The sequence below is a fragment of the Schistocerca nitens genome, chromosome 1, assembly GCF_023898315.1.
Source record: "Schistocerca nitens isolate TAMUIC-IGC-003100 chromosome 1, iqSchNite1.1, whole genome shotgun sequence".
Taxonomy (NCBI): domain Eukaryota; kingdom Metazoa; phylum Arthropoda; class Insecta; order Orthoptera; family Acrididae; genus Schistocerca; species Schistocerca nitens.
Genome location: NC_064614.1, coordinates 337841909 through 337867802, shown reverse-complemented (window position 1 = coordinate 337867802; position 25894 = coordinate 337841909). Strand labels below are relative to the sequence as shown.

The window sequence follows — 25894 nt, the reverse complement described above, 5'->3', positions numbered from 1 at the left end:
CTTTCTTGGATTCTTGTTCACTCAATGCCCCTTGTTAATTACAAAAATGTACAAATTCTCATAATTCTTAATTTCATGACTGTAGTCCAATACAAATTCCGCTAATCAAAAAACTAACTTACAGCTACACAAAGGTAGGTGAAATGAGTTTGCTTGCGTAATATGAATCTCTGTGAATGTTGAGATGCAGAATCTCAAGTTTTTTGTCCTTCATTCCAAAATTAAGCAGTGAACTGAGAAAAAAATGGAAGTGTGGCTAGTTGTTACAGATATTATGTAAATGCTTGCTCTTCCAACAAAGCAAATGTGGAAGATTTGGTAGATGTTCTCAGAAGTACTGAGAAACAAAATATGATGATCAAGTGTGCAACAAATGAAGCTGATGTCTATGAAAACGTACAGGATGTAGCAGAGATTAATGAATAGCTAATATAGGGCAGGTAAATGTACAAGGGAAATAGAGATTGGGGGATAGGTTTAACAGGTTGGAGAAAAGTGCAAATCCTCTATCAGTATGAAACTACAAGGTTTTTTTATTGATTCAGTCACCACATAGAAAAGATGCTAGCATTAAATTAATGTAAAACATAAAAAAAAATAAATGGTAAACATGTTTCCAATTTTTTTCTGAGAAAATGTATTGTAACTGTAAATTAACAAGTTCTACATAGTGGTGAAAGATTTCAATGGGATCCATAAAATGCACAGTTAACTAAACTGAATTGAGTAGGTTTTTGTGCTTATTCAGTCACCACATAGAAGAAAGGGTAGCATTAAATTAATGTAAAACATAATCTTATAATTGGAGAATGTGTGTCCATGTTTTTCTTCTGAGAAAATAATTGTAAACTAATAAGTCCTACATAATAGTGAGAAATCGCAGTCAGTATCCATAAACCGTGATGTTAACTACATTGAACTGAGTGTGCTAGTTAACCAGGTAATAAAGAATGCACTGTTGCAGCTAACATTGTACAGCACTCTAATAAACATGCAGAGATGTTTTCATTATGTCAACTGTCTTTGATTTTTTCCTTAATGTAATGACCCTTCAGAATTTTGTTGGTAGGACTTGGGTTTCCAACACACCATTGGCTCCTAGCAGATACCTCGTCTTAACTTTCATTGGTTTTGTTCACTTTTAATGATACATTGTTGCCCCATGGCCATTTTATTTCACCACCCTTTCTCCCCCATCCTGTTCTTGTTTCTACAGCTTATTTTCTGGACTTTTCAGCTTTTCCATTCTCATTGCTTTCATGCCATTTTATTCTCAACCATGGTATTACTTGCTGTTGGATACATCTCCATTATTTTCATTTCCAATTCTCCTTTAGTCTCATATGCGTCAGCTAGTTCTGTAGTTACAATAAATTTTGTGATATGAATTAACTCTGTCAATTAAGACAAAGGCTATAAACTCAGCAAAATATCAGCTTTGTGTTTTAGCAGCTATATGTAGTATTCAACGCAGAAGCAGTATCATGTAATGTGAATCAGGAACACCCACCCAGAAAATTTAGTGCAATCTGTCTTGCCTTCCGTACCCTCTTACCTGCCCTACTCAATTGCTCACCCTCCCACCAGGCCCCTTTTTCCCATGACACCAAAAATTTTATCACACCTCCACACGGATCGAAATCCAATAAGTTTTCATTAGAAGTACAGCCCTGAAAACAGTCTAAATTCATATTTATGATAATATATTTTATCATTTACAAGAAGGTATAACTAGATGAATGACGAACGCTAACTTCACTTAACGAAGGTTTATTCAGCACTTGCACATAAAAGAGTGCGGAGTGAACTGCCTCCGGCCAGAACACGTACGGTATATATACTGTTACAGAACATTCAAGTACAATGATTCTTGACATTTGTGGATACTTCTAGAATGTACTCAAACCGAATATAGAAATTAAAATTTTAGATTTCAGGTGAGTTTTGAACTCACGACCCTCCATGCAACATTCTAGTATCAAAACCACTACACTGCGGTGACTGTGCTAATCAGTTTCTTCTGCGACATTGCTCCCTCCTTAAGAGAACAGCGTCTCGGTGTTACATCGTCCTAATCCAGGAACAAGTCATCAGTCCTGCATTCTCCGACTCCTGATGACTGATGTTTGCCCTGACGGTGATCTTCTTAGAACTTACTTTGCCACTATGCTCTTTGTCAACTTTCTGCTTGTTGCCTGCCGCTGGAGCTTCTAATTTACACTGGGTTGCAGGATCCTTATAGGGCTTCATTCGAAGGACGTGGACCGTATCTCTGATCTTTCGTTGCCTTGTGTTGGGGTCGAAATCTTCAACTTCATAAGTGACATTAGACAACTGTCTTACAACCTTATAAGGTCCAAAATAGTGTCCGAGAAGATTCTCAGAGAGACCAACCTTCCGAACAGGAGGAAGATGCAGACGAAGTCACCAGGCTGGTAGACAACAGGGCGGTGGCTCACATCATACTTTCGGCGATTGTTTTCTTGAGCCTGCAACATTCAGAGTTGAGCTAACTGCCGAGCTTCCTCAGCTCTGGTTAACACCTGGCTGATGTAGTTGTTGTCCACGTCATCAGGATGCAACGGAAACACAGTGTCCATCATCGTAGTCACCTCACGCCCATGCACCAGGAAAAATGGTGTAAATCCTGTGGTGTCTTGTTTGGTGGTGTTGTAGGCAAACGTTATGAAAGGTAGCACCTCATCCCAGTTGCTCTGCTCGACACTGACGAACATTCATAGCATGTCGGCCAAGGTCTTCTTAAGGCATTCAGTAAGCCCGTTAGTTTGTGGATAGTTGGCAGTTTTCATGTGAAGAGTAATGTTGCACTGACGGTTTATCACTGTCACAAGATTCTATTGAAAATCTTTCCCTCAATCCTTAATTAATGACCTTGGGGCACCGTGTTTTAATACAATGTCTACCATGATGAATTTGGCTACCTTGAATGCTTCGGCTGTTTTCACCGCATATTGTGTCATTGAGAACAATAATCCATCTATTGCCACTAGCAGACATTCGAAATCATCCAAGGAGGTCAATCCCAACACAGTGGAAAGGCGTTTTGGCTGGTGGAATTGGTATGAGTCAGCCAGGTGGTCTCTGAGGAACTGCCTTTCTTCTCTGGCACTCTCAAAAGTACGACACATAGTGACGGACACTCCTAAATAAACCTGGCCAGAAAAATCTCTTGCGGATCCTAAATCCTAAATGTCCGGCCTCAGGTGTGTCATGGAATTTCTGTAGAACATCTAAGCACATGTGTTTAGGAATCAATGGTAGGCACCTCTTTCCAAACAGATCAATGTTTTTCTTGCAAAGTAATCCATTAACTACCTTAAATTGTCCTTTCACATCCTCTGACCAATTTAAGGCAAGCATAATTTGAGATATCTTGGTGTCCTCCTCCTGCTCAGCTGAGAGATCCTGGAGTGCAGCGAGACAATCACTATCTTCATCAAAGTCTTGATGGTCTTGCTCAGGGTTCCTTGAGAGACAGTTGGCATCTTGGTGTCTTCTTCCACTTTTGCACACTATGGTAATGTCATACTCTTGAAGACGCTGTGCCCACCTGGCAGGTCATCCTGTTGGACCCTTAAGACCTGTCAACCAACAAAGTGAATGATGGTCTGTAACAACTGTGAATGGCCTCCGTGGACATACTGTCGAAATTTGCATGTGTCCCAAATCACAGCAAGACATTCTCTGTCTGTAGTTGAGTAGTTTCTCTTGGCTTTTGTGAGTGTCCTAGAAGTGTAGGCTATGACTTTCTCTTTTCCATCTGATATTTGCACCAGAACAGCACCGGTTCCATAACCACTGGCATCTGTGTGTAGTTTTGTAGGTGCTCTCTCATCATACAGACCAAGTACAGGGTCAGTCGTCAGAGCTTTTCGCAGCACATCGAAAGAATCTTGTTGAGCACCACCCCAGATAAATTTAGCATTGGCTTTTAACAACTCCTGGAGTGGCCTGGCTTTGATACAAAAGTCTTTGATAAAACGACGATAATAAGAACATAATTTGAGGAAACTCCTCACATCTCTAATACTTTTAGGAATAGGAAATTCTGTTATAGATCTCACCTTTTCTGTGTCTGGCTGCACACCTTTGTTTGACTCAAGGTGTCCAAGTATTTTGATTCCTTTTGTCCCAAAGAGACACTTTATTGCATTAAGTTTCAGTCCGCCTTTTTGGAGACACTTAAGAATGGCCCTCAGTCTTTTTATGTGTTCATCAAATGTCTCTGAGAGCACTATAATGCCATCTAAATAACAAAGACACATCATCCACTTCAGGTGACTTAGAAGATTATCTATCATCCATTCAAAAGTTGCTGGTGCATTACACAAACCAAATGGCATTACCTTAAACACATACAGGCCCTCAGGGATGATGAATGCAGTTTTCTCCAGATCAGCCTCATCTACTTCGATTTGCCAGTATCCCGAGTACATGTCCATGACTGAGAAACACTTAGCCCCCTTCAGACAATCTAGTGTATCATCAGTTCGTGGAAGAGGGTAAACATCGTTTTTAGTTATCTTATTAAGCTTCCCGTAATCAACACAAAAGCGCCAACTGCCATCCTTCTTCCTGACGAGAACCACTGGTGATGACCATGGGCTCTGCGAAGGTTGAATGATGGCATTCTTCATCATTTTCTCTACCTCATCGAGAATTATTCGACGTTCCGTTGCTGACACATGGTATGCTATCTGGTGTATTGGTTAATGGTCTCTAGTGCTAATCTGGTGCTTCACCATCGATTTGTATAATTTGTTCTTCAACTGTGGATTGAAGCATTCAGAGAACTCTTGAAGAATGGCAAGTAGCTTCTTCTGTTGTTCCTTAGTGAGATCTGGTGATAGTCAAGCTAGAAGATCTTGTCTCGTAGTGGTAGCACTAATTTCACCCACAGACTGGGCATGGGAAGTTTCTATGACGTTCATATGTTCTGCAATTAACGGCTTAGCGTTTGCTATGCACATGCATCTTGGAAGGTTCTGCAGTTCTCGGCAACAGTTAACTATCCACAGTTAACTGAATCCATTCTTAAACAACACAACAGAGGCTGGGATGACCAAGTTATTCTTCAGTGGTGTGTTTCTCTTACATGGCATGACACATGACAGTTACCTTTCTAGCACTGACTGCAGGAATGATCACTTCATCCAGCACACATAGTCTCCACACACTCGGATGCGCATCTTCCTGTCCACAGTATCTCATCTCGTCTAGCATAATCTTCGAGCAACCACAATCTATAATTGCCTGAGAAGCTTTCAAAAAATCCCTTCCTAGAATGACGTCATGACTACACTCTTGTAAGATGATGAATTCTAAGGGCTGGTATGCCCACTTATACCCACACGAATGACACATATTCCTGTAGGCTTTACATATTTCCGGTTAGCCACCTTCAGCAGAGATGTTTTATTGTCGATGAATATGGTTTTCTGCAACTGACGATGGTACTTCTCTGAAATGACTGAATATGATGATCCAGAGTGCACAAGAGCTTGGGCTGGTCGGCCATCCATGAGGATATTGACGTAGTTTCCTATCATTTTTGTAGTGATTGATGAGGGAGGATTTTTCTTTTCGGCAGCCTCACCTCCAAGTAAACCGCACCTTTTAGTTTTCCAGGTTGTGGCGGCTTGGTGATCACCTGGAGCTTCTAAACGGCGATGGAGACCTTGATTGGCATTTTGGGGAGCGTCCTCTCCAGCGGCTAGCTTGCGGCGATGGTCGTCTAAGTCGTCCTACACCCACATCTTCTTGTTCATCTTTGTCGTCCTGCAGTTGGCGTCGGCTAAGATTGGTCTGCTGTCTTATAGTGCGGGCATCATCAAATATCCGCTACCTTTCTCAACAATAGTGCACCACATGTCCCGGTTGTCCACGGTGGAAACATGCAGGTTGGTTATCCTGGGTCCTCCACATGCCAGTCTTCCATGGTGCCCAAACAGGTTCCTCATGCGGCATTGTAGGAACGTCTCAACTTTTCACCATTTTAAAGGGAAATGAAAGATGAGAGATTGGGTTCAATGTCTGTCCCACTTCCTCCCTTATGACCTCTTGAAGCGTCTCGGTTTTTTGCTCGCTGTGCAATCCAAGTGCCTTGTGAACTTCCTCTCTCACTATCTGATCAAGAACACTCGTGAAATCAGTGTCTTCCTTTATCACAGACATTGCTATGACATTTGGAAGCCATTCAAACTTCTTATGTGTAATCCTTTTTTGATGCATTGTCTCGATATACTGGCACCATTTTATAAAGTCGTCTGCTGTCGAAACCTCCTTCAGGAGTAGGGCTTGATACATGTCCTCAGCAACACCCTTCATGAGGTGTGCAACCGTATCTTCCTCCTTCACTCTAGGATCCACTATTTTACACAGCTCCAAGACATCTTGAATGTAGGATGCTGTGGTTTCTCCTGGATGCAGTGCCCTGCACTTTAGCTTATCTTCAGCCTTGCACTTTTAATACTTTCCAGCTTGTGAACTTCTCCTCGTTGTTCTCATACCATTGCTTGGCAGTGCCCTCCAAGTAGAAAAATACGTTAGCCAAACACACGGTGTCATCTCATTTGTTAAATTTGACTATACACTCATATAAGAGCAGTTGAACGGAATGGACAATGTCTCGAAAGGAGGGTGTAAGATGAACATTAACAAAAGCAAAACGAGGATAATGAAATGTAGTCGAATTAAATTGGGTGATGCTGAGGGAATTAGATTAGGAAATGAGACACTAAAAGTAGTAAAGGAGTTTTGCTATTTGGGGAGCAAAATAACTGATGATGGTTGAAGTAGAGAGGATATAAAATGTAGACTGGCAATGGCAAGGAAAGCTTTTCTGAAGAAGAGAAATTTGTTAACATCGAGTATTCATTTAAGTGTCAGGAAATCGTTTCTGAAAGTATTTGTATGGGGTGTAGCCATGTATGGAAGTGAAACATGGACGATAAATAGTTTAGACAAGAAGAGAATAGAAGCTTTCAAAATGTGATGCGACAGAAGAATGCTGAAGATTAGATGGGTAGATCACATAACTAATGAGGAGGTACTGAATAGAATTGGGGAGAAGAGGAGTTTGTGGCACAACTTGACTAAAAGAGGGGATCGATTGGTAGGACATGTTCTGAGGCATCAAGGGATCACCAATTTGGTACTGGGTGACAGCGTGGAGCATAAAAATCGTAGAGAGAGACCAAAAGATGAATACACTAAGCAGATTCAGAAGGATGTAGGCTGCAGTAGGTACTGGGAGATGAAGAAGCTTGCACAGGATAGAGTAGCATGGAGAGCTGCATCAAACCAGTCTCAGGACTGAAGACCACAACAACAACACACTCATATACCTTCAGTCACTTGTTTGTATCTTAGCCATCCTCACCAGAGAACCTGGAAGGATGTCTCATATGGTGGTACACAGTTGCTGTCATCGTAACATCCTCTGTCTCCAATAAGATTGTGATCTGCTGAATATGGCTCGAACTCAGTTTTCTCACCACATAAACGGCGGCTCTGTTGTGGCCTGATGGGAGCCACTGTGTCATCGATAATGGGTGCTATCACAAGTTTCAATACCTGACGTCTCCACCGGAATAATGTCATGTAGAAGGAGGTGTAATTAGATGAATGATGAACACTAACTTCACTTAACGAAGGTTTATTCAGCACTTGCACATACAAGAGCGTGGAGCGAACTGCCTCTGGCCAGAACACTTACGGTATATACACGGTTACAGAACATTCCAGTACAGTGATTCTTGACATTTGTGGATACTTTTATAATGTACTCAAACCGAATATAGAAATTAAAATTTTATAGTTCAGGTGAATTTTCAACTCACAACTGTCCATGCAACACTCTAATATCGTAACCACTACACCATGGTGACTGTGCTGTTCAGCTTCTTCTGCGAGAATATTAATTGTTCTCAGTCAAAAGTTGTTTCTTTAAATAGTCTATATAATTGTTGAATATATTTGGTTTGAAATACTAACAGATTTTTCAGAACCTCTGATAACTGAAAAGGCATAGGCTGATAATAATAATGAAATAACAACTCATTTTCACTTAATCACCAAGACAATAGAAGCAGCCACAACAGCAGGAGCAGCAGTGGCAGAAAAAGTAGTAACAAAAATCATAATCCAGTTTATGTATTGTAAAGGCAAGGGTGAATCATAATTATATTGAAGCTAAATAAAATAGCTTTACCTGTCAAGACAGTACTGTTGGGCTTTCATGGCATGTTCGGGTGGAGTTTTATCCAGACACTATGTCAGTAAGGAGATATGGAAATGATGAGGAGCTTGTCCTGCGATGGTGGAAGATGGCTGGTAAGCATGGGGTATGGCCCACTGTGTCCTCAGACTTGCTGCTGGAGTAGACCTGGTATGGCCTATTGTGCCCTGGTACTAATTTCAGGTTACCGGCAGACGATACCTCACCAATGTAAATAGACAAAACTACTTCACGTAGCACATGTTGATATAATGGAGTTATTTTCAGTTTATTAAATGAGTCACTTGCTGTTGTTTATGGAACATTTGTGTACAATCCTATAAAAAGACTGAGAAATATGTCATTTGTAAGTGTGATGTTGTCAGTGACCTATGTAGTATTAGTGGGAAAGGGATTGCATAGAACCTTGCCACTGTGTATTGTTGACAGCATATTGAAATGCCATGTAATTGTGTTGTAGTCACTTGGTGCTGAATTAATGAATGACTAAAAAGTTGCAGCACCTCTCTCACCATTCATTCCGCAGTAACAGTGAGGAAGAAATCGTGAATGAAACACGGAATCTGATTAGATCAGCGGAAACTGTATACCCAACATCCAGGCTGGTAATTAGTGGAATTATTCACCGAAGATCGGTAAGTGATACTTACATCAACAGGATAAATACCGGCATTAGGGAACAGTGCAACAGACTTGGTGCAGTATTCATTGACCCAAACAAGTTCTTAATCTATAAGTGTCTGGGAAAAGACGGCCTGCACTTGAATAGATTAGGCTCTGTGAACCTTATTAAAATGTTCATAGACGTGTGTAAAATCCTAAGAAGCAAGGGAAACTAATTCATTCTAATAGGGGTGATAAAGAACTCAAACTGAAAGTAAAAAGTTTAGGTACCAAACAAAGGATGCCCGTGCAATAACTAATAGCAACAATGATCTATTGATGAATTGGAATATAAATGTCTTAGGGGCAGAACTACCAAATCGTAAATTCTCAAAAATCGACGAACTAAAAATTCTGCTTTCAGAATCCGTAAATATTAAAATAATCTGTCTAAAGGAACACTGGTTAACAGAAGATAGTATAAAAGTATTAAATAGAATTAATAGTTTTAAGGTAACTGCTAGCTTTTGTAGAATAAGCAAATCTCGTGGAGGCTCCTGCATTCATTTCAATTCTTCTGTAAGTTATACAGTAATATATAGTTTTAATTATTTAAATGAAGAGAGCGTGATTGAAAGTTGCTCTTCCTAAGTGATCTGAACACACTGGTTATAGCAATCTTCAGAATTCCTGGATGTGTGGTAACAAAAGTGTTTTTAGCCAAATTCGAATGCCTCCTAGAAAAACTTCAGAAAGAAAGTAAGAAAAAAGTTGTTATAGCAGCACACTTCAACTTAAATGTCTTAGTTGGAAGCAATGGTTCCACAAAATTTTGTGACTTAATTCAGAAATCTGGTTTCAAGCTAAATTTTTCTGAAGGCACTAGGGAAAACACATCAGTGACCTGCATTGACAATATTATTACTAACTACAAATTTGACAGTAGAAATAAGCACAAATACTGCTTAGACTTGGGTATTTCAGATCACTCAGCTCTGTTTATTGAGCTCCCAAAAGCAAATAACCTAAAGCCTCCAGAAGTGTATATAAAAAGTGATCTCAGTAAAAGTAAAGTGGATTTATTCTGCAGTAAATTAAGTATAATAAGCTGGCCTGTAGACCACAATAGTTCAAGAATGATCAACTATGACAAATTCTTAAATTGTTTCTTAGAGGTATTTAAGGAATCATTTCCTTGTAGATATAAGCAAAAGAAAGTAAATGGTAAACTCAAATGGATTGCAACAGGAATAAAAATTTCTAGTGCCAGCAAGAGAGAGCTCCACAATGAGTTAAATTCAAACAGAAATATGGATTCTGTTACTTATGTCAAACAGTATAAAGCTGTATTTAGGAAAGTTGTAGTGGCAGCTAAAAAACTGGCAAATAATAAATTCATACGAGAACACAGAAATAAGACAAAAGCAGTGTGGCCAGTTGTTCAGTCTGAATTAGGAGCCAAAGTAAAAATTCATGAGATTTTGAAAATTAGACATGAAAATGAAATTATAGTAAACCCTGTTCAGATGTCAAGTTGTTTCAATGAATTCTTCCTAAATGTAGTTAGATCGGATGTGGATAGGACATTCTATCAGGGCATCACAAATTTGGAAAACAGCCAGAACACATCTTTAAACAATTTGGAAAAATCACCCAAAGGGATGAGGAAAAGGAAATATTGTCTCTAAAACACAAAACCTCACATGGGTGGGATGAAATAACATCTTTAATCAAGTATGTGTATGATATTATTTCTCAACCACTGTCAATTATTATAAATCAATCTTTTGAACAGGGATGCTCTCCAAGTGTATTGAAATATGCTGAGATCAAACCTCTATTCAAGAAAGGTTCGACAGAAGATATGGGAAATTACTGCCCTATCTCCCTCTTGGTGGTCTTCTCTAAAGTGTTTGAAAAGATTTCAGCAAAACAAATTAATAAATTTCTTACTGTAAATGATATAATTTTTCAAAACCAGTTCGGATTCCAACAGGGTAAAAGCACTGTGGATGCTAAAATGAGTTTATCGAAAAAATATGCTCCACGTTAGAAAAGGTAGAAAGATCACTGGAATATTCTGTGATCTAACTAAAGCTTTCGATTCAGTGAACCATGCCATTACTCCTCCAAAAAATTGCAGATGTATGGAATCAGAGACACTGCTTTAAAATGGTTTAGTTCTTACCTGTCAGGTAGGAAACAAAGAGTAATTTTAACTTCAAATGGAACCAATTGTACCTCAGACTGGAAAACAGTTCTCCAAGGAGTCCCACAAGGTTCGATATTGGGTCCCTATCGGTTTCCTTTTTACATAAATGACCTACCACTTGCTACTGATGTTCATTCAGTCTTATTTGCTGATGGTACATCAGTTCTAATTGAAAATGAGGTATCTGAAAATATTCCAGAAAAAGTCAAGAATACTTTAGAAAAACTTGAATCTTGGTTCTATCAAAATGGACTAAAACTAAATGTAACTAAAACCAAAATGATGCAATTTGAAGCTAAATCAGTAGAAAGGACTGAAATAAAGATAACTTGCAATGATCAGGATATCACAGAAGCAAACCATGTGAAGTTCTTAGGCCTAAATCTTGACAAAAGTTTTAATTGGAAGGTATGCATAGATTACTTAGCAAATAAACTGAACAACTTAGCATTTGCAATGTGTGTGTTGTCAGATGCCACATACATGGATACCAGAAAGATAGTTTATCACTGCTACTTTGAGTCAATTATTCGTTATGGCATAATCTTCTGGGGAAATTCAGCAAATGTCACTAGGCTCCTAGTATTACAAAAGAAAATAATTAGAAACGTGTGTTGCAAAAAAAAAGGGAATCCTTTAGACCACTGTTAAAAAATTTAAAAATACTGTCTATCCCCTCACTTTACATATATGAGATGGTGGTGTTCCTATGTACAAATCAACATACACTAGGGCACTTTCCGTTCTGACCTCAACTACAGCACTTGGCACAGAGATAACTTCACACTTCCAACACATCATTTAAAACTTTATGCCCAAACGTCAGAGTATATGGGGTTAAAAATTTTCAATAAAATAAAAGGTAGTAATATATTTAAAATGGAGCTTGGTTCACTGAAAAGATTGCTCTTTACTCTTCTGGTGGAAAAGTGTTATTATTCTGTCGAATTCATTGAGGACAGCTTCTCAGTCTGAACACAGCGATTGTATTACATGTATTATTTTATGTACATATGTAGCTGTAACTTAGAAATGTAAAATATAATGTATACTTTTGTATTTCTCTTAAAAAAGTGAAAAAAGTTTATTTTGTAAACCTTGACATGTCTCCTGTACTTCAAATCAAATGATTTGAAAATTGTACATCATGAGATGAATAAATCACATAACACATATCACATATCTGTTACTGGCAGGCTGTATAAAACTCTTCTATTCAGGAATGGCTGACACTTGTAGAGTGGGCTGCACTGCCAACAGCCATGCTGAACTGAATACTCTGGTATCCCTTTGATAACTGAAGTTAGCACATTTTAGCATAGCTAGTACTTGAATAGGTGACTGTTAGGGAATGCCATGTGCTGTTGACAATTTTTCCTTTGCCTTTGTGTCAGAAGGAAAGGAGGGGTGGCAGCATGCAGTCCCTGATCACCAGTCTTTGCGCCAGTGCCCTGGATTCAGTTCCAAACCCCTTCATAGTCTCTCATAATATGAGGGCATGCAGCACTGTTGACGGTGCTCCATCTGTCAGACGGGGACATTAAGCTCAGCAGGCCCTTTGGTGCTCCTCAGGAGGTGTAGGTCATGTGCCAGCACCTTGTTTCACTTTCTCCTTCTCTCATCATCTCCAATAAAAACATGACACTAACTACAAACACACACACACACACACACACACACACACACACACACACACACACACACACAAAATTACGCTCATGTGCATTTAAAACGTATACTTACAGAAACAACTCGCATACTTCACAAAGGAAATATGCCTGTGGGTATGGAGGATAGGGAAAACCTTTCCAGTCAGATGGGTGAACCTGCCCTTCAGGGTCTCCCAGCCATTCATGCCATATGACTTTATTTTAGTGCCAGCATTTACACACAAACATAGTACCGGGTGATCAAAAAGTCAGTATAAATTTGAAAACTGAATAAATCATGGAATAATGTAGATAGAGAGGTACAAATTGACACACATGCTTGGAATGACATGGGGTTTTATTAGAACCAAAAAAATACAAAAGTTCAAAAAATATCCGACAGATGGCGCTTCATCTGATCAGAATAGCAATAATTAGCATAACAAAGTAAGACAAAGCAAAGATGATGTGTTTTACAAGAAATGCTCAATATGTCCACCATCATTCCTCAACAATAGCTGTAGTTGAGGAATAATGTTGTGAACAGCACTGTAAAGCATGTCCGGAGTTATGGTGAGGCATTGTCGTCGGATGTTGTCTTTCAGCATCCCTAGAGATGTCAATCGATCACGATACACTTGCGACTTCAGGTAACCCCAAAGCCAATAATCGCACGGACTGAGGTCTGGGGGCCTGGGAGGCCAAGCATGATGAAAGTGGCAGCTGAGCACATGATCATCACCAAACGATGCGCGCAAGAGATCTTTCACGCATCTAGCAATATGGGGTGAGCGCCATCCTGCTTAAACATCGTACATTCCAGCAGGTTTTTATCAGCCAGGCTGGGGATGATGCGATTCTGTAACGTATCGGCATACCTCTCACCCGTCACGGTAGCAGTTACAAAACCAGAATCACGCATTTCCTCGAAGAAAAAAGGCCCGATAATGGTAGATGTGGTAAATCCAACCCATACCGTGACTTTCTCGTCGTGTAATGGAGTTTCCACGACAGTTCAAGGATTTTCAGTAGCCCAAATTCTGCAGTTGTTAGCGTTGACAGACCCTCGGAGTGTGAAATGAGCTTCGTCGGTCCACAACACGTTACTCAACCAATCGTCATCATCCGCCATCTTTTGAAACACCCACACCACAAATGTCCTCTGCTTCACTAAATCATCAGGTAACAGTTCATGAGGCCGATGGATTTTTTACAGATAGCATCGGAGGGTATGCCTAAGTGCCAACGAAACAGTAGTGTATGGAATGCTGGTGCGACTTGCGACTGCACGAGCTCTGACTTCCCCATGCATAGATGAACCAGCTACAGTCTCCATTTCTTCCTGAACTGTCTCAGCAGCATTACGCCTTGTGCTTGGTCGGCCACTACAGGGTCTATCGTCTAAACAACCCGTGGCTTCGAACTTCAAAATCATTCTCGCCACAGCTGCATTTGTCAACGGACCTTTACCCATTCGAATCCCCTTCCTATGGTGATAGGATCATAGTGCTGAACTAGCACATTCCCCATTCTGATAATACAGCTTCACTAAAAGTGCCTTTTCAGGTAACATCAACATGCTGCAGACTGCTGGCGCATCTGATTCTCTCTCTCTCATTACAGCTCCTTTTATACACAATTGTCACGTGCAGTCACTGATGTTTTGCTGTCCAGCGCCATGTGCTGGACATTTTGTGAACTTTGTTGATTTTTTTTTTGTTCTAATAAAACCCCATGTCATTCCAAGCATGTGTGTCAATTTTTACCTCTCTATCTACATTATTCCATGATTTATTAAGTTTCCAAATTTATACTGACTTTTTGATCATCCAGTATATTTTCCAATTTGAGTCTGAGTATGTCTGACTGAATGGGACTGATTGTGCTCAAATCCCGAACAGTAATCTGCTGTAATGCATTGCTTAACTTATGCTGAAATACCTGAAGTTCCATAACTCCTATGTGACCTACATCAGTTGCAGAGAGAGACGATTCAAGCCTCTGGGCCTCTGTAGATGCTGGTGGAGAGCTGAAAGTGGGATAACGCATTTGATACCTCTCATGCAGTGATATGTATTCCAACTAGTTATCCTGGAGACAATGAACTCGCCATTGTCGATTACGTATTGACAGCATGTTATACTTGGGACAGGCTCATTATTGTATTAGGCATTTGACAGCTCCAGCTTTTGAACTTTTTTTTTACATATTAGCTGAGCTGTTGAACTTTTTTTTATGTAATAGTTGACTTAAAAACAGCAAAAAAGTACTTATTCAATAAATTGAAAACAACTCGACCATATAAACATAAGCTTAGTTAAGTGATTTTGTCTACTTGCATAAGAGAACTGGACAGAAAATGTTGGGAAGGTATAACCTGTCTGTAACCTCAAATGCGAGCAGACTCATGGTGGAGAATGTAGCCTTTCCCGGAAGAACTCTACAACCGCCATATAGGATGATTAAGACTTAATCTGTGTAACAATCAACACTTCTGTTGGATTACTTCCTCTACCACCTTTTTTACTGTTTCCACAATTTCTCCAATATGACCCTTATCTCCCATTCCAAATATTGTTTTCAAAATCCTACCCCAGCATCCAGCAATCCTTTCTTCTGTTGTGTGTGCGACACAACTTCCATTACCTGTCTCATTTATTCTCACAGCTGGCTTGTAGGACCCATGCAGTTTATCACATTCCTCTGATACTTTCTTGAGCACCCCATTTTTCTTGACTCTTTGCCGAATTCTGTTGAATACTACTTCTAATCTCCTCATCTTATATGGCATTTCTCTTGCGTTGAAAAGCACTTTCAGTGACCACTAATGACTGGTAAATATCATAACCTCTTGCCTCGAGAACAGCATTCCTCCTTCCAGCAGTTGGTTCTACAGCACCTCCTCCCCAATCCAGGCAACAAAATGTAATATTATTATGTCTTTCATTCTTGCCCTCAACTTATCACAACCTGAGAATAAGGGCTAATATCCCTTCTCTGCCCCCCTCAGAATCTGCTGCCACTACTGAGCCTATTCATGTACAACAAAAATAACAGAAAAAAATTTATTCACTACAATCCTATACTAAGCAAATACAGTGAAAATAGAAATCCTTGACAAACACCCCTTACCTTCTTGATCTTACTGTATGCAGTACTGCTTGCACAGGCCAAACCACATCTTCTTTTCTCTTCCTCTAATTCCTTCTCCTCGTGTTCTTCTCCAGTTCCACCCTTGAAATGCCTGTAATCAACAGTCAACTCTGCACTACCTTGAAGAGGTCACAGACACCCACCATGTACTATTTTTATTCTTTTTAGTAACTGAAGCTTCATGTTGACTGGTGAAGTAGTCTTCACTACCTGATAGGGTCCTTGATACCTTGTGATGAACTTCTTTGTCTTTCCTTCGTCACCCATTGCTCTACATTGTTCTGTGGTAAATTAGCCATACATTTCACTGATTACTCCTGATTCTCCAACACCTTTGTATTTGACTTCTATACTTGTTTCCATACTTCTTGTACTGTTTTTGCAAACTCACAGACTCACTCCCCATTTCTTTGCCTTTATCAAATCAAATGATTTTGGCATTTTTGAACCGTACATCACCTCATACGGGGAAAACCCAGTATTCATATGTATTTTATACATTGGCACAACATACCAAAGACATGTATCCCAATTTATGTGATGTGCATTTCACATAGTTACTTGAGATTTTCTCAATTGTTCCGTGTACCCACTCCATTCTACCATTGGCCTGTGGATGAAGAGAACTAGTTCTTAATTTCTTCACATGCAACAACTGACTCAGCTCTTTCAATATATCCAACATGAAATGCATACCCTGGTCTGTAGTTACCGTACCTTCAACATCCACTGCTTGTGCAACTGTCACTGCCTCTGGTTTGGCATAGCAACCATCTCCATGTACCAAAAAAAGTGATCATATAATTTTTAATATGAATCTGTTTCTTGGTAGCATATGGTTGAATGGCTCCAATACATCGAGTCCAAGCATTTTAGATGGTTTTGATGCTTAGGGTAGTTTCTGCAATGGCACTCTCTTACAGTTCAAGTCTGTTCGCAGCACACACTGCAAGCAATTCCTTGCATTTTGATCCACTTCTACTTGCCATCCTCTCCTCCAGTATCTATTGGCTACTCTCCGGTTTGTTGCTTTGCACCTTCCTTCACCAGATAACATATGATCATGCCCTTGTTTTAAAATCTCTTCCTTAAAGTTCGTTGTTATTACTACGCAGAGCCCAAGACTTCTTTCCTTGCTTAGCAGTCCATTACGTACTAAACTGTGATTGCATCCTGTACTCTTTACAGTCACTGTGAGTATTCTTTGCTGCCTGCCATTCTGGAAGAACTTTCAGCACTGCTACCTTCCTCCCCAATGCATCTGCATTCCTGTGCTTTGTCCCTGGCTTGTGTACTGCGTTGTAGTTACTTCGCTAGGTCTCTGGCCTCATCTTCTCTGCCTGCTAGATGGATCCCTCAGTCACAAATACCACCTCAAAGCAGTGTGGTTGGTCAGTACTTGAAATTTTTCCCACAAAAATAACATCTAAAATAAGGACACCGTAAATGAGGCTCAGCATATCTTTTTCAGTCATTGAATAAGCTCTGCTGCATTTAGCTATCTCGACGCTGATCCTACATGATACACTTCACTGTTAATCTTCTGGCTTCAGACACATCCCAAGGCAAACCCATTCAGGAATGTTCTGTATTAATTTGAGATCTCCGATAACAGACTGCAGTTCCTTAATCGACTTAGGCACTGAGAACTCTTGAAAGCATACATTAGCCTGGAGTCTGTCCTTACTCCATATTTACTAATTTCCTGGCTTAAATACCCTACCTCTTCTAATTCAAAATGTCACTTATCCACTCCCAGTGTCAGACATGCAGCCCTCAATTTCTTAAACATTTCCTCCACATGTTGTCTATGTTGCCCCCATATCTTTTGAGAACACACTGACACTGGCATGGTTTCAAATCTCTCAACACACCGTTCATTTTTTCATCCAAACAGCACGCTCTTGTACTGATAGTGCCCCCATGGCACCAAAAAATGCTGTCTTTGGCTAGTCTTCAGAAATAACCTCCAATTGATGGAACTACTTCTTAAATACATGGTCAGCAAGTACTGACATTGCCCCAAGTTACCGATGGACTCATTAATGTTGAGGATGTGATATGCATCCATTACGGTCTTTCTGTTCAGGTGATGGTAACCACAGAAAAACCTGTACTTTCTAGAAACATCTGTAGAATTCTTTGGTATGACTACAGTTCCTGCACCCCACAGACTGCTACTCTCTTCTGTTATCCCATCAGCTAACTGCTGGCTACTAAAAACTTTTATGATCAGCTTCAAATATCTAAGTAACTGATATGGTTTCTGGTGCTTCATTCACTGTTGGTATATGATAGTGTGCCATGGGCATTGCTGGCAATGGACTCCATGAAAGAAACAAATTCTTAAATTGAAATAGCAGTTCTTCCATCCACTCTCTTTAATCCATTTAGATGCTCCACTTTCCTGTGTACTTCAGTTTTTATAATGTCTTGTGGCTGCATGTGATTTACACTCCCCATGCACAACTCACCCTCATCCAGAATGTCCAAGCTTAACATCCCGTTCCCTAACTTCACTGCTTCCGTGCCAAAATTATCTACACTGCCGGTGGAAAAAATAAAAAATGAAAAGAAAGTAAATGAATAAATATACCCTTTTAGAGGTTTCCAATTCATTCAAGATTTATTATTGCAGTATTACACATGGAGAACATTAAATGATTACATTTACAGGTCAATAGCACAAGCAGTTCTGAGGTACCGTGTATCGACCTATGCTGAAACACACTTATTTGTACATGATATAGCCTCCACAGGTGGCAATGGAGGCACAGACTCAGGCATCCAGTTGACCATAGAGATGGCAAATATTGTGTTGGGATACATTATACCACACCTGTATGACCTGTTCACGTAGTTCTGTATGAGTTGTTGGTCAACAAGTCACATGGGTGTCTTCTCATCCCATCATATCCCACACATGCTCATTTAGAGATAAGTCCAGAGATCATGCTGGCCAGGAAAGTTGCCGCATGTCTTGCAGAGCAAGTTGAATTTCACAGGCAGTGTGTGGGTGAGCACTATCCTGTTGGTACAACACATCACCTTCCTGTTGCAAGAATAGTAAAAGAACATGTTTAACAACATTCCACACATACCAAGTGCTGGTTATCGACCCCTCCAGAAACACCAAAGGTGAATGAGAATTCTAGCTTGGCATACCCCAGACCACAAGGCTTGGGGAAGGGCCATTGTGTCTTGGATGAAAGCATTCTGCAGACAGTGCTCACCAGGTCTACATTGTATTTTCATATGACCATCACTTGCATGCAGGCAGAATCAGCCTTCATTGCTGATGTGATCCAAGTGATCCTCTGATGGCACCAATTGAGCCATGCATGTTGATGCTGTGGAGTGAGTGTAAGAGGGCTAGATGTGTGTGTGCCCATAGTCCCACTGCTAATAAATGGTTTGCAACAGTTTGTGTTGACACATCTGGGTGCACAGGCCCTCTTATCTGTGCTATTGTAACTGTGCAATCTGCCATTGCTGCCCTTATGATACGACAATCCTGGGGGGGGGGGGGGGGGATCTATGTTTTGTGGATGTCCAAAACTCATCTATGTGTCTGAGAATGTCCACACGACGACTGATACCAGCCCCATTGTGCAGCAGGTCCAACTTGTGTGGCAATTCTCCAAAAGGACCATCCAACAGCTCAGAAAGCCACAATTCGACCCCTTTCAAACTTGCTCAGTTGGCTGTAGGAAGCACAAGTGTGTCACTGCAGCATGATTGTGTGCCTGCTTCACACATATGCACCACACTGAGTTGTGAGCAATCCTTATTAAAGGGTAGAGACAGATGGCACTCTGGTAGCTATGCCACTGTGCCATCTGTTGGCAGACGGTGTTGAAACTATTATAAGTACATCTACTATTCTCCAGATGGCACATGCCATCACTGGATTGATATTGACGTCATCTTCCCAGGTGCAATAATTTTTTTCTCGGCAGTGTGTATTTTCCAGTACCTCTCTCTCGCCATTCCTTTCTTGTGTGTGTACAACACTTCTCTTAACAAAACAACTTGTTGGATCCAGCATATTGTGCTCTTCCAGAGGCTCTACAACTCACAACACACCCACAGGTAAATTTGGCTTCACATTCACCCCAAGTGACTTCCCAATGTCATCTGTCACCAGTCATACGAATCAATCCTTAATGCAGTTGTATGCAGTTCGGCGTGTTTGTCCAATATGCTAGACACCCCTTGCAACAGTTCTACACTGGCAATCTTAGCCAGAATGTAATTCCACAAAGTTCTGTTATAGATTGCTGAAGGCCAGTTTTAGCACAATGTTGATACAAAACTCTAACTACAGGATCATTCTGTAGCCCTTGCTTACATGTGGTACCACTTCTACACACTGCTTAAACTGAAATGCCCCTGTATGAACATCTACGTAAACTAACCCCAATGGCCTCGCATCATTATCCCCAACCCTACGTAACCTGTAGCATGGCATGTTCCATCACCACTGACCCGCTAAGTGTCTACTGGTAACCAACACATGCACCCCTGTGTTCAACATAAACTTAAACATCACTTACAACACCCATTACTGTATGCTACATCTCTGCATACTTATTTGTTGCTTCTTGGGAACACCTTTTGGTGGATTTGGGGTTCCATCTTGCATTTAATGGCCGCTTACAATCTCCTTGTCCACCTCACTCTGTTGACATTCAATTTCTATGCATTTTGCCACTAACCTAATAGCAGAATAAACATCATTGGGTGCATCTGTGTGCACTCTCCTTGACATGTCTGAAGGTAGTACCCTCAGGGAAGCTTTGAGCACCCTCTACTCACCTACTTGCAACAAAAATGCATGTGCTACATCACTCTGCCCTAACTCGTATGTCTGTTTGTTACATTTCCTTATCTTTCCCACAAATTTTTCCTTAGTTTCTCTTCACAGTAGGGCTCAACTGCTCCCAAAAATGCATGACACTCTTGTGATTTTTGTGTCTTTGCAAAAGACCCTTCTCCAACTGCTCCAAGTTTGCTGCATTCTGCAATGCATCTGTAACCCTCTTATACATTTTCACTTCTCTAACCAGTCACAATTTTGTTACCCACAACAACTAACTATTGGTCCGACACTCTATCACTGTAACTGCCTTAAGGTCCTCTAATAACTAGTGCACATACTCATATGATTTCTAAAAAAGCGAACAGTTGATTCTGTGTCAACTGGATCCACCCAATGCTGCAGTTCTGTTCATCCCTAGCTGTCAGCTGCCCATGTAACTGCATATTATCTTTTGTCAACAGTGTTACGTCTCTAACAATGCTTGTACTGCTTCCAGCTCTGACACATCTTCCATCTCAAACTCTGCCATTGTAATACTCGTACCCTCCAATATACACAGTAATAACAAAGAAAAGAAAAGAAAAAAAAATCATCACAAACTAGCCTTTACACTGCATTGTGAACCAGCTAGACTCTCTAATTTGCCCTGCAATATGACCTTCCTGACGACTTGTGTAACAGGTTAGAGGCACTGACTCCATGCCTCGTGCAGCATACATAAGAAAACATTACATACACATTACAGACATCAAATGCTGCTCTGTGCGTTACCTGTAAGCTCAGATAAGTCACTTGGCTCCTATGTTCTAAACAAGGTAACCTACAAGTTACTATGACAGTTGTGCCTCGCATCCATGTCTGTCTGTTACAACCTACAAAAAATAACCAAATGATTTATCACTCTTTGCACCATGTTGACACTATAGGCAGTGGTCCAGAAGCTTTGCTGTGTGGAGGTGATGACACTAATTCTGACAACAAGCTATATCACAGCCCCCCCCCCCTCCCTCCCTGTCCAGAGTGGGGCTTCTATCAGCCAGGATGGTGTGAGCAAGTGGTGGAGGCGACGTGAGAGCCCAGGTGGCTCCAGAGGAAGGCAGTTGCAAAGGTAACAAGTTCTTTATTGAAACATCCGCACTGTGTAGCAGACTGTGATGCTGAAATGGAGCCTCTGCTGTGTGCTGGTGACCTCGTTATGTAAGCTAGTAGCGAGGATTCTCTGGCAGCAGTGTTTATACTTAATGATGCCATATTGGTTGCGGATGGCACCTCAGCTGTGGCATGACAGCGGAACCCTGCTGCAGTTAGGTGCTTGTCCTGTGATGGCGGAAGACAGCTAGTGTGCACAGGGAATGACCCACTGCCTCCTCGGCAGGAGTTGGACATGCTGCTTGAGTAGACCTGGGAGGGCCTGCTGTGCCATGGCAGTAAGTCAGGGAGGGACTTAATGTGTATAGCTGCAGCCGTATCATAGCCTCAAATCAGCGACTTCTATTGGCAGGTCCACATGGTGACCTTGCCAAACACAGTCCTGTCATCATGGTAGAGATGCAAGATAGAGAAAAATTTCATTACAAAATGTCCAGTACCTATAGTTGGCATTGGTGCACTTGTGCCCTACCAGCCATGTATCCTGAAACATCACTGCCACTGTCAGTGTGGAAATCTACCTTTCCCCTTGCTGTGTAAGTTTGTGCCATACTGCTAAGTCCTCTGTTTCAGCAAACTAAAAGTGGCTCACAGCATTACATCGGGCTCATTGAATTATTGTAGTGACAACATCCTGTGCTCGTCTGCAGTTAGCGCATCTACAATACACCACTAAGGTAAACAGTATTATGCCAATATATGGTCAGTGCATGACAACATCTACACACATTGCCAAAAATGAATAAGAGACAGATTCAAATCCTATGACTGTCTGAGGAGTGCACCCAAGACCTTGGACCTGTTGTCTGGCACTTGCCCACTGAGCCATTGAGCTACTTTATTTGCTTATGACAGCTGAATGTAACCTTGTGAATTACAAGGTGTCTTAACCCAATATCAGTTGCAACATACTTGCTTTGAATCTCACCATCAGATTGGAGGTGAAGTAGGCCATTCAAGCGGCTATATGCAACTGGATGAGATGGTGACGGTGTCAAGTTGAGATTTTTTGGTATCTGTGGTTGGAAACAGTACAAAATGACTCAGATGTCAGACTAAGGAGGTACATATGGTGTTAATAGTGAAATGAGACTCTGGGTTAGTTTTAGGTCTGCTTTTAATGCTTCTTCAAACATACTGAAGAGCAGAGACATTGAGTTATCACTTGATTCTTAAGACCCACTTAATAAAAATGCAAAACATTATTACTAAACAATTTTTAGAACAAGCGGCCACACCAGTCAAATGCTCTATTACAAATAAGATGCACACAGTAACATTTAAAAATGGTATTCCAGACCACAAATCATGAAAAGGAGTCAGTTTTTATTGCTCTAATTAAACATTTAGGTCCCGTTGGATGTCAGAATGAAATTGAAAAAGAGATACAGCTACACATAAGCAAATGTACAAAGGAAACACTGTCCAGATGTGGATACAGGCAAGTTATTACAAGTCCTTTTTAGTGTACATGCTTAACTGCGTATTATCCTCACACATATAGTTTCTGCTGTTGGCTGCTGATAATCCAAGGCAATGACAGGGTCGAACTTCAGGCTGGAACTTGGTCATGCCTGACATTTGGAGGCCTCTGTATACAGCATTTGGGCCTGTTTTCTTACATATAGTGCAGGACTGTTTCTCCTTTTGTGTCCAATTTGCAATAAGTGAGCACAAAAACAGTGATTTCTTAATGCATATGACACCATACTGAACTGACAAAAGTGACTGGCACAATATGTTTCCATCTAGGTTTTTAATATAAATATTCATGTCTAGATGATTTTGTATTTTATTGACAACCCTTCATGATTAGGTCATTACAAAGGAAAGGTGGTACTTTTAAGAAAGCCGGTGCTTCCTCAGTTACATTAGCAGTGAAATGTGCTTACATAAATCAGTGAAACTGATGTGATGATTCTCAAGCATGATATTGATACAAACATGTAGTTTTGCATTTACAGTGCAAATATTAGCAAATACTGTTGAAATGAGTTAATCAAAAATAGCATCTCATATTTACTTTTTATCTATCATTAGATATGGTATAGCTTTATGTGGAAGTTCCAACAACATCTCTTGAATACCGAAACCACAAAAGAAAATTGTCAGATAAAAATGAACTGTACAACAAAAAGAATCTTGTCACCTATTGTTTCAGAAAATGCACATCCTAACTGTGTTCTTCGTTTACATTTATGAAATTATTATCTTCCTACACAGCAGACAAAAATTATTTCATGTGAATGATTTTAGTCGTACATACAACACAAGACAAAAATGTCATTGTTACGAGGGTTCTGTTGTTAAATCAGTTCTTCCATGTTTGTGCTGAAGTTTTTACATGTTTTTGATGTGTCTCCTGTACCTGCATCAAATGGTGTAGATTGTGTACATTATGAGATTAATAAACCACAAAGTGCAAAAGCCAACCTTAGGGTTGGCAGCTATACATTTTTTACTTAAGGAAATGTACACTCTCTCAGCATATACATCTTCCAGAGAAAGGAAATCTGGAGCAGATGATGGTACAGTGTTAGAGCATATTATGTGCACTGAAACATAATTATAGAATCAATTGTAAAGATGTTGTGGGGGGGGGGGGTGGACTGATCAATTTTATGAGTGTTTCACTGTTTATTGGCTCATGTACTGGAAAATCCATTGAGTACACTGTTGTCGGGAATAACAAATGTATCACAACACAAACAGCTTGTAATGCGATATTTTGTGTGAGATGTGAAGAATTTCAAGCATTACAGCTGCTCTTTCCTTGGCCCTGACACCACTTAGGTCATCAGTCCTGGAGAAAAGGTATGTAAAGGTGCAGATACACCTCGTGTTTCATAGATCCTTAGTGAATAGGTTTTCAATGATGTAGAACTTTCATTCAGTCATTAACTTACACTCCTTAATTCTTATCATGAAGGGCAGCACTCAAACAAGGTAAATGAGTCTCGAAGTTATTCATTAACAAATAGAAACAGCCACTGCGGGTAACTTGTCTGAGGTATACCAACAACCAGTTGTGACTGCTCTACTTACACCAAGAATTATGGGAATTGATTCAGATTTATTGAATCTTTAATAGGAGAAAAGTAGATATTTTGAAAAAAAAAAAAAAAAAAAAAAGCCACTGCTCTTTCTCTTACACTTCTCAGCTGTTGTTTTTATCTATCACTTCATACCAAGCGTTTATTTAACTTAACAGTCCACCTTCATAACTGAGTGGTCAGTGCGACATAATGCCATGTGAGGGGCCTGGGTTTGATTCCCACCTGGGTTGGAGATTTTTCTCTGCTCAGGGTGTGGGTGTTGTGTTGTCTTCATCATCATTTAATTCCTGTTGATATGTGAGTTGCCGAAGTGGCACCAACTAAAAAGACTTGCACCAGGCACCCAGGCTTCCTGCAGTTGGGGGAGGGGGCTCCGGACCTAGCCACATGCATTATCATTATTGCTTAACTTAACTGATATAACATATTGCTGTCATTTGTTTGTTTATTACTGGAAAAGTTATAAATCTGTTTGATATGCTTGTCATCGTAAACTGCAGTTATATCCACAAGTCCAAATATTTTGGTAAATTATGTGATTAGTGAATAATAAGATAATTGTTACTTTGTTTTTGAATGTGTGTGGATTTATAAATTACTACCTGATGTCTACTGGCAATCTGATACAGATTTTGGTTAAAAAATGCAAAGCTTCATTTTCACCCCAAGACAGGAGCGCACAATCTATACATAAATTATATAATTATATAATTCCTACACTGTCTGGTTCAGCTGTTGTCCAGCATGGCTGATGAGTTGTAGAACAATAGGTCTATCTCCTTCTTCTGGTCTATTAATCAGTTCCTGCTGTAATCTGGTATCATCTGCGAAATAAGTCTCGTTCATGAGTTCAAATGTAAGTCAGGGTGGTACTTCATATATAAACTGGGGTGGTATTGTGTTTCCACTGCTAGTATCCATTTCATACACATGGTCTTGACTTTTTTCTATTCATTTCATATGGGTTATTTTAAGTTTTTCCCATATGAT

The 25894-nt window shown here is 40.2% G+C and overlaps 1 protein-coding gene across 6 annotated transcripts in view; it reads left to right on the top strand.

The window, feature by feature from the left end:
• The window catches only part of LOC126248551 (GATOR complex protein Iml1), a 637798-nt gene that overhangs the window by 347112 nt on the left and 264792 nt on the right, over positions 1 to 25894 (top strand). The gene's annotated exons all lie outside the window — the stretch shown is intronic.